The sequence below is a fragment of the Rhipicephalus microplus genome, chromosome X, assembly GCF_043290135.1.
Source record: "Rhipicephalus microplus isolate Deutch F79 chromosome X, USDA_Rmic, whole genome shotgun sequence".
Classification (NCBI taxonomy): Eukaryota; Metazoa; Arthropoda; class Arachnida; order Ixodida; family Ixodidae; genus Rhipicephalus; species Rhipicephalus microplus.
The window spans coordinates 168,479,553-168,490,348 of NC_134710.1; positions in this window are offsets into that span (position 1 = coordinate 168,479,553).

Here is a 10,796-nt window from a genome sequence, read left to right on the forward strand (position 1 = left end):
TTGAGGGAGTGGACGTTGATGCTTTGGTGGACACTGGGGCTGCGTTTTCTGTTATTCGTGCTGATTTGTGTGCCCGTCTTCGAAAAGTCACGACGCCTTATGATGGACCGACACTGGTTACAGCCCAGGGAACAATGATTCGCCCTTCCGCTCTTTGTACTGCCCGTGTACTAATCGATGAAATTCTTCATCATATAGAATTTGCTGTGCTATCCCCGTGCTCCCATGAACTCATTTTAGGCTGGGACTTTCTTTCCTCTGCTTCTGCGGCTATTTGCTGTGCGCAACGTGTCGTCCATCTTACTGACACGGACCACTTGCTCAACGACGAAACCTACAGGCCACTTCGACTCATCGCTGCAGTAGACATCGAGTTACCGCCAAACGAACATCAATTAGTGACAGTTTTGTCCAACGACGTCGACTCTGGTGACATTTTGGTCACTCCGTCACCGTATTGCCTTAATAAAGGCATAGATCTGGCATCAGGTGTGGCTCGCTTCAACAATGGATCAACTGTCCTCGCTGCTACCAACACCACACAAGATAAAATTTTACTACCATGGGGCACTACTGTCGCCTGCGTTGCCGATCTGCAGCCTGTTTGCGTTGTGCCTCTTACCCCTGTCTCCTCTAAAGGCCATCCTGCAGATCATGCTGCTTCCTCGGCCTTTACAGCAGCCATCAACAAAGACTTGAATGACTCACAGAAGCAGCAGCTGCTTGATTTGTTGGAAAAGCATGCAAACTCCTTTGACGTTCATTCATCCACCCTGGGCCAGACATCTGCTACAGCACATGGTATTCAGACCGACGGAACATCCATTGTGCACCGCCGTCCGTACCGCGTCTCTCTAGCTGAACGAAAAATCATTGAAGAAAACGTAGACGATATGCTCCAACGGGAGATAATCCGACCCTCAACCAGTCCTTGGTCGTCGCCCATCGTTCTGGTACGTAAAAAAGACGGTTCCGTACGATTTTGTGTCGATTACCGAGCACTCAATAAGATCACTAGAAAGGACGTATACCCCATGCCACGCATCGACGACGCCCTAGATTCCTTACAGGGTGCTGAATACTTTTCGAGCCTTGACTTGCGTTCAGGCTATTGGCAAATCCCCATGCACGAAGATGATAAAGAAAAAACTGCGTTTGCAACCCCGGACGGCCTATATGAATTCAATGTTATGCCGTTCAGTCTATGCAATGCGCCCGCAACTTTTGAGCGCATGATTGACACCGTGCTGTGTGGCCTGAAATGGAAGACTTGCCTATGTTACCTCGATGACATTGTTGTCTTTTCATCGACGTTTTCTCAACATCTGCAACGCTTGGACGAGGTCCTGACTTGTCTTGCGGGCGCTGGTCTTCAAATTAACACCAAAAAGTGCCATTTCGCCAGCAGATCTATCAAGGTACTCGGTCATATTGTGAGCAAGGACGGAATTCGCCCAGACCCTGATAAAACTGCGGCAGTGCTCCGCTTCCCTCGCCGTGACAAACCAAAAGATTTGCGAAGTTTCCTTGGTCTCGCCTCTTACTTTCGGCGATTCATACAAAACTTTGCCTCCATAGCCGCACCACTTCATAAGCTACTTGCTTCCGGTATGTCCTTTCAGTGGTCTCAGGAATGTGAATCAGCTTTCGACAGGTTGAAGAGTGCCCTCACGACCGATCCTGTACTTGCTCATTTTCACGATGATGCACCGACCTTCCTGCACACAGACGCTAGCGGCCGTGGTTTAGGAGCCGTGCTCCTGCAACGCGACAACTCTTCGCGAGAGCGAGTCGTTGCATACGCCAGCCGCGTCCTCTCCGCAGCCGAGAGGAACTACACGATCACCGAGCAGGAGTGCCTCGCCATCGTTTGGTCAGTACAGAAATTTCGTCCATACCTGCATGGCCGCCATTTCACCATTGTGACCGACCACCATGCTTTATGTTGGCTTTCGACACTCAAGAACTTGTCGGGACGCCTCGGACGCTGGATTCAACGCCTCCAAGAATATGATTTTGAGATCGTGTACAAGTGTGGCAGGAAGCATAGTGACGCCGATGCTCTTTCTCGCTGCCCACTACCAGCGACTCCACTCGGGGTTTCCGCCGTCAATTTGCACAACACGCCCTCGGAGTCCACGTCTACGGCGGTTTCCTCTCTCGCCTCTATGGACCAGCTGCCTTCGGACGACCCGCACGATTTTCCTTCTCGACAGTTGGCTGACCCATACTGTCGACGTATTATAGACTACCTCACTGGCAGTTCCCGTCCACCTAATGCAAGGCTCCGTCACCAACTCTCGCAATTTAAGCTGGACAACTCGGTGCTGTACCGCAAAATTTACCATCCTGACGGTCAGCGCTGGGTTCCCGTTCTACCCCGATCGCTTCGGTCCGAAGTCCTCAGGGCACTTCATGACCATCCGACTGCTGGTCACCTTGGTTACCATAAAACCTACGATCGCATTCGAAGTCGGTTTTATTGGCCAGGCATTACCACTAGCGTAGCTCGGTACGTCGGGTCCTGCACTACCTGCCAATGTAGAAAACTACCAACATCTGCTCCCGCCGGTAAACTACAGCCTCTTCCGTGCCCAGCCACACCATTCGAAGTTGTAGGCGTCGATCTTTATGGCCCCCTCCCAGTCAGTGCTGCTGGAAACCGGTGGATAGTAACAGCCATTGACCATTTGACGCGCTACGCTGAGACGGCATCCGTTACAACAGGTTCAGCTTCTGAGATTGCCGATTTCATTCTCCGAGCCATTATACTGCGTCATGGTGCTCCACGTGTGTTGCTCAGTGACCGTGGAAGGGCCTTTCTTTCACAACTAGTGAACGAACTTCTTCAGGCCTCCGGCACAACTCACAAGACTGCCTCTAGTTATCATCCCCAGACTAACGGCCTCACTGAGCGATTCAACCGCACTCTTGCTGACATGATCGCCGCCTATATTCAACCAGACCACAAAAACTGGGACGTTGTTCTACCATTCATCACTTTCGCCTACAATACGGCCATTCAGCGAACAACCGGCTACTTGCCATTTTACCTAGTTTATGGACGCTCCCCTACTTCTTTCCTGGACGTCTCCTTCTTTACCTGCCAAGCGAATTCGTCTCCATCCTCTTCAGAGGAATACGTTTCACGACTCGCACAGTGCCGCCAACGAGCTCGTATAAACACTGAAGCCCGCCAGGAAGACAGAAAGCTAGTTTATGATGAATCGCATCGTGATGTATCCTTCCAACCTGGAGACGAAGTGCTGCTTTTGACGCCTGTTCGCACACCTGGTTTGTGCGACAAATTTCAGCCTCGGTTTATTGGGCCGTACACAGTTCTTGAAGAGACTTCACCAGTGAATTATCGCGTGACGCCACTTGTAGCCCCAGCAGATCGCCGTTATCGAACTACAGAGGTCGTCCATGTCTCCCGTATGAAGCCCTTCATGCGACGTTCTTTCTCCCCTTGACTTGCCGCGGCCAGGCTGGCCGCTTTCACGTGGGGGGAATTGATGTGGGCATTTAGTATACGCATCCTCTTCACCGGTACATTATCATCATTATCATGTGTGGCTCATGCATCCCCATCGTTGTCGCGTAGCATCATCATCTTGGCTCATTCATCGTAGTTGTCGGCTGCCGGTTCCTCGGGCCTAATAAAAGGTAATCCAAACCAAGACTTCATAATATATATATATATATTGTGAGACGACGTCAGGTACGAAGGAGCGACCGTTTTATTGTCAACCCAGACGCGCGAGCCAGCAACCGAACAAACAGCGAGCCGCTACGATGATGATGATCACGGTGCTTTGTATGCGCAGGTGAAAGTGAAAATGATGAGCAACACAATCAGCGCTCACACTATTTCCCCCCTACACGAAAGCGGTCTGCAAGACGTTCATTTAGTAAGTGTATGAGCGCTGGATATAAGGTTTCAGGCGAGACACATGGACGATCTCGGTCCCGCGACGACGGCGATCAGAAGCCGAAGTAACCGGCGCGACGCGATAATTTACGGCCGATGTTCGTTCAAGCACGGTGTAAGGACCCAGGTATCTGTGAATGAATTTTTCGCAGAGGCCGGGTGTGCGAACAGGTGTCCAGAGGAGCACTTCGTCGCCTGGGTAGAATGACACAACTCGACGTGTCGCATCACAACGAACTTTTCGCTGGGCCTGAATGGTAGAGGTGTTGGCGCGGGCGATTGTGCGGCAGTGGTTGACACGGGCAGCGAATTCTTCCGGAAGGGACGCAGATGGGACAGAAGGCGTGGACAAAAAGCTGGTGTCTAGAACAAAAGATGGTGCACGGCCATACACAAGAAAAAACGGGCTGTAACTTGTAGTGCGTTGTATGGCAGTGTTATAGGCAAACGTGACGAAAGGTAGTATTGTGTCCCAGTTCTTGTGATCAGGTTGGACATACATAGAGATCATGTCTGACAAAGTTCTATGAAAACGCTCAGTAAGACCATTGGTTTGCGGATGATATGCCGAGGTGGTCTTATGGATTGTGTCAGAGGCCTGTAAAACTTCAGCGAGCACACGAGAAAGAAATGTCTTGCCACGGTCACTCAGGAGAACACGAGGGGCGCCGTGGCGCAGGATAATGGCACGCAGAACAAAGTCGGCTACTTCGCTGGCAGCTCCAGTAGGAAGAGCTGCCGTCTCAGCGTAGCGAGTAAGATGGTCTACGGCAGTAACAATCCAGCGGTGACCGGCGGCGGTAAGCGGAAGGGGTCCGTATAAGTCTATGCCGACGAACTCGAAGGGAGCGGATGGGCACGGGAGAGGCTGTAGAGGGCCGGCGGGAAGAGATGTCGAACGTTTTCGGTGTTGACATGATGAACAGGAAGTGACGTACCTGGAAACACTAGTGGAGAGGCCAGGCCAGAAGCAGCGAGTCTTAATGCGATCGTAGGTTTTATGAAAACCCAAGTGGCCAGCCGTCGGGTCGTCATGAAAGGCTTCTAAGACTTGGAGTCGAAGTGAGCGAGGTATGACCGGGACCCATCGGCTACCGAGAGGATGGTAAGTTTGTCGAAGTAGCGTTCCGTCATGAAGTTTGAAACGCGTGAGTTGTCGTCGCAAGCGGCTGTTGGGAGCACGAGATGAGCCGGTGAGCCGATCGATGATTGTACGGCAGTATGTGTCTGCACGTTGGAGCGAGGTGAGGTCTGCGGATTGAAGGAAGTCATCCGGTGCAGTGGGCTCGATGGGACTAAGACTGGTCATCTGCGTGGTCTCTTGGCTGGGAGGTGCTGCGCAGCAGGTAGATGCGTCATGATTTTGCAACAGCGGACAGCGTGATAAAGCGTCGGCATCTTGGTGTTTGCGGCCCGACCGGTATGTGACACTGTAGTCATACTCCTGCAGTCGGAGCACCCAACGACCGAGGCGTCCTGACAAGTTTTTTAATGATGACAACCAACAGAGCGCATGATGATCCGTGACGATCGTGAAGCGGCGGCCATACAAATAGGGGCGAAATTTTTGCACGGACCATACGATAGCGAGACATTCCTGTTCAGTGATGCTGTAATTGCGTTCCGCTGGGGAGAGAGTACGGCTCGCGTAAGCCACGACTTGCTCTTGTGAAGCCTGGTCACGCTGCAGCAGAACAGCGCCGATTCCGTGCCCACTTGCGTCAGTGTGTAATATAGTAGGGGCTGTGGGATCAAAATGGCGAAGAACTGGCCCTGACGTGAGGCATCGCTTCAGGGTCTGGAAAGCAGCTTCACAGTCATCTGTCCAAAGAAATGATGCACTTGTGGTCAGGAGTTTGTGAAGAGGAGCCGCGATAGTGGCAAAATCACGGACAAAACGGCGGAAGTAAGAGGCTAAGCCGAGGAAGCTGCGAAGGTCTTTGAGCGTGGTGGGCTTAGGAAAGTGCAGCACAGCGGCCACTTTGTCGGGATCAGGTTCGATGCCAAGCTTGCTGACAACGTGGCCTAACACTTTGATGCTGCGGCTCGCAAACCGACACTTCTTGGTATTTAGCTGGAGACCGGCTTTGGCTAGACATGTGAGCACCTCGTCTAGACGTTCTAGGTGTTGCGAGAAGCTGGATGAAAAGATGACGATGTCATCCAGGTAACAAAGACAGGTCTTCCATTTTAGGCCACGCAGCACCGTATCGATCATCCGCTCAAATGTGGCTGGGGCATTGCAGAGCCCAAAAGGCATCACATTGAATTCGAAGAGACCATCAGGAGTAGCAAACGCTGTCTTCTCTTTATCAGACTCATGCATCGGGATCTGCCAATACCCAGATCGTAGGTCGAGACTTGAGAAATATTCTGCACCCTGTAAGGTGTCAAGTGCATCGTCAATTCGAGGCATAGGATATACATCCTTGCGCGTAATTTTGTTTAGTGCCCTGTAATCAACGCAAAATCGCACTGATCCGTCCCTTTTCTTAACTAGGACAACAGGAGAAGACCAAGGGCTTGTGGAAGGTCTGATAACGTTGCGTGCGAGCATGTCATTGACTTGTTCCTCGATGACCTTGCGTTCTGAAGACGACACGCGGTAAGGGCGACGGCGGATAATACGAGAACCGTCTGTGGCGATGTGATGAGAGGTCACCGTAGTTTGACCTAAGCCATCCGAACAAACGTCAAAACAAGTCTTGTGTTTTGTTAAAAGGGCCATTAAGTCATTAGTTTGCGTTGGAGTGAGATATGGACTCAAAGTGGCTTTAAGCGCATTAGATGAGCCTCCTGGTGGCGTACACTTAGCGACTGACGGCGGAGACGATACAGTGACGACACATACCGGTGCTATGTCGATAAGGCTGGCAACAGTGGACCCCTCTGGCAGTAGTTGTGGCTCTGTTGTCGTGTTGTAGGCGGTGAGACTGGCATGACCACGCGAAAACCGCACTAGACAACATGCGATGGCGATTCCTCGGAAAATGCAGCGCTGATCGGGGACAACCACTGCGTCACCGTCAATGGTATCGCTGGATCTAATGGTGAGGATACGTTCTTGGGCCGGGGGCAGTACAAAGTCTGCAGCTGCAACAAGGTGAGGCGACGAAAAATCGTAAGCACTAGAATTTTCAGTGTCCGTAATGCGAATAACGGGCGGACCACACGAAATGACAGCGGAAGCGGCTGACAGGAAGTCCCAGCCCAATATAATCGGATGAGCACATGAAGAAAGCACAGCCAATTGTATATGGTGACGAATTCCGTCGATCAGAACACGAACAGTGCATTGTCCAATAGGGTAAATTCTATTTTCATTAGCACCACATAACACCGGACCAACATATGGAGTTTGCACTTTTCGTAGACGATGACATAGTTCGCGATCAATGACCGAAATGGCTGCTCCAGTGTCCACGAGTGCGTCAACCGAAATGCCTTCTACACAAACAGTTAGTAAATTTGCAGGGCGCGCAGGAGGAATTGGGACACTTCGACGACAGGCAGTTTCTCCTCCAAAAACTGCAGCTGCTAGTTTTCCGAGTGGCTGTCGAGGGGCATCAGGGCAGAACGTAAAGGCGAAGTAGTACGGCGGAAGGGCGATGGTGAACGACGGCGGGGTGAGCGGGAAGAACGAGGTTCACCGTGGGACAAAGGAGGCGAAGGCGAACGTCGTGACGAGGGAATGTAGGTTCCTGGAACGTAGGGGTCAGACCTCGCAGCCCGGTCACTCTCGTACGAAGAATAACCTCGTCGTTCATCTTGCTGGCGCCGACGGCAAAAGCGGGAGATATGTCCTCTTATGCCACAGTAGTAACAGACGGGGCGCGTAGGGCGCCAGGCAGGGAAGTGTGGTTGTGGTGGTGCCTTGGCTGCCATCGCGGCCAAATGGTCGTATACGACGTCCGTAGTTACAGGTGGAGTAGGTGGAGGAGGCCGTGACACGACTTCGGCATACGTAGGCACATGTAAGGGCACAGGAGGCGGGGCACGTGCGACGCTCGTCATCGACGCCAATTCGTCCTTTATAATTTCCCGCAGGTTAGGAGGGGGTGAGCGGGCAGGTGAAGTCGGTGCGCTGGCAGGAACAAGGCTGTGAAGTTCCTCTCTCACTATGGTGCGAATTAGAGCTCGCAGCTCATGCTCGCCAGTAAGACGAGTGTCATAGGAGGCGTGTGGAAGGCGCATTGAGTAAAGTGCGTCCAGGCGCTGGCAGGTGGTAATAATGTCCTGAACTGTTGTCGGGCTCTGCATGACAAGAGCATTAAAGGCGACGGAGTTGATGCCTTTCATTACTTGCCGAATACGATCGGCCTCCGGCATGTCCTTTTGGGCGCGGCGGCAGAGGGCCAGAACGTCTTCAATGTACGATGTGTACGATTCGTCAGGCCCCTGGATGCGGGTAGCGAGCTTCTGTTTAGCTACCTCAGAGCGTCCTGTAGAAGTGCCGAATATTTGACGCAGCTGCACCGTGAATGCTGACCAATCAGGAAAGTCGCGTTCGTGGTTATGATACCACGTCTTAGCAACCTCCTTCAGATAAAAGGGTACATAGCGCAGCTTATGTGCCTCATCCCAGTAATTGCAAGCACTGGTACGGTCGTAACTGTCCAGCCATTCTTCTACGTCCTCACCGCGAAGGCCAGAAAACACTGGAGGGTCTCGTTGCGAGGTACTCACGGTGTGGTGAGGCCCAGCAGGCTGAGCGGGTGGTGCGAAGAAGGCGGTAGGGGGTGGGTCGTTTTGCGCCATCACTGTTGGCAAGCACAGCCGTCGACCTGATCGGAGCTCCAGGGGTGACCGGTAGTGCACGAGGACTTGGGAATCACAGCACGCTCCACCACTTGTGAGACGACGTCAGGTACGAAGGAGCGACCGTTTTATTGTCAACCCAGACGCGCGAGCCAGCAACCGAACAAACAGCGAGCCGCTACGATGATGATGATCACGGTGCTTTGTATGCGCAGGTGAAAGTGAAAATGATGAGCAACACAATCAGCGCTCACAATATATATATATATATATATCCTCCTGACTTCCGGGTTGGATTTTGGTCCACGGAATTTCCTGAAACTTTCACAACTGGGTGTGTAGGTGACGAAGATGAAAAGTGAAGCTTATTATTTCCGTTATGCCTGTGCTTTTGGTATGGCGTGATGTCCAACTAATTGGACGCTGAAACTTAATTAAAGCGTTAAGTAGTGGGCCTGAAGCAACACAAAGCAAGGTTACTGAAGAAAATTGTGACAAATTCCGGAATAACTGCAAGTTGTTATTCAAAATTTAACAAATAATAAAAAAACAACAGAAAAGTGGACCTTAACTTTCGCCGTTTAACTTCCAGAAGATTGCTCTGTTGAACGCCACCATGTTTTCTTCTTTGTTTCGCGATCTCCTGGCGCAATTTCGACAAAACTTCATGGAGGGCGCCAGTAGATGTCCAAAATATTGGACAAGTGGTTTTTGAGGAAGAAAACATGCTGAGATCTTTGTAGTGATGGGGTATTTCATGTCCAATATTTTGGACAAATCCCCATAGCTGGAACTCAGGAGGATATATATATATATATATATATATATATATATATATATATATATATATATATATATATATATATATATATATATATATTATTGTATCGCTTTATACGTCGGAGTGCTATGCAGCTTAGATGACTGACAAATACAGTCACTACGAGAGTTATAATGGTATGAGTTGGTTGGTTGGTTGCGAAACTTTATTTTAATGGTATGAGTGGTCATTTTTATTCAAGCAGCATGCACCTCCGGACACATGCATGTTGTCTTGCAGGAAGGAATGTTCTTGCACGTGTTTTCTCGCATACAAATGTTTTTCTGCCTATCATAGCATGATGAAACATCCGTTCATTTGTTTGCATATTGCTCACTCCTACAGTTATTTATTTAAGTGCCATCTCAAGCTCAATATAGTGAACAACAACAATAAACTCTGTCTTATTCTAACAACCAAATGTTCTCACAGTTTCGTGGCTTTTCTCTCAATCTCGCTTAATGTGAGATGTCGTTCCCTCACGCACTCGAACATATCGTTTCAATGCATGCTTAACAGATAGTTGTCGAAGCAAAACATTGCCTATCGGCACTTGACACTTGTGAGTCTGTAATAGAGACGTCATATCATGCGACTAGTTGCTTCTAAAGACACGTACGCTCAGCTATTTCCATAAATTTGACAGACAGTAGGGGACGCTGAATAGGCTATGCAAATATCGGCGCACTTTATCAGGCAGAGTACGCGTATTTATGTTGTCAACATAGTTTCAAACAGAGTTTCATGCAGCATGTGTTCATGGGTGTGAGTTATTTTGAGGTGGCCACCATTTGTGATCGGAAATACCAAATCGAGGTCACTCTTCAAAAGATTACTGCTTGTTTCAAAGCATAAGCACGCTTGAGACCTGCCTCTCACCATTCCTCGTGTTCACTGAATACTTCTCGCTTAGTTCTCTTAAATGCGCGAAATATCATGTACTCAATCCCAAAATACTTCTAGAACACACTCACTGGTCAAGCAGCAAAGAACACGTCGCGGAATAGCACGTGTTTTCTCCCCGGCTACACTGCGCAGTGGGCACCTGAAGCGACGCAGGGATATGCCTCGAACCAAAAGTACCGTAGCAGACGACGCACCATTTTGTTGTTTTTGCTCGAAAATATTGTGCAAGACCATGGCGCCCCCTCATACTAAGTTTGCTTGCTTTTGCAAAAATGTACACAATAACAATGTATATAAAATCTGTATTTCTTTTCAGAACTTCAGAACAGCACTTGAGCTACTAAAGAGGTTTTGTTTAGTTGTGCTACTGAACCGTTCCGA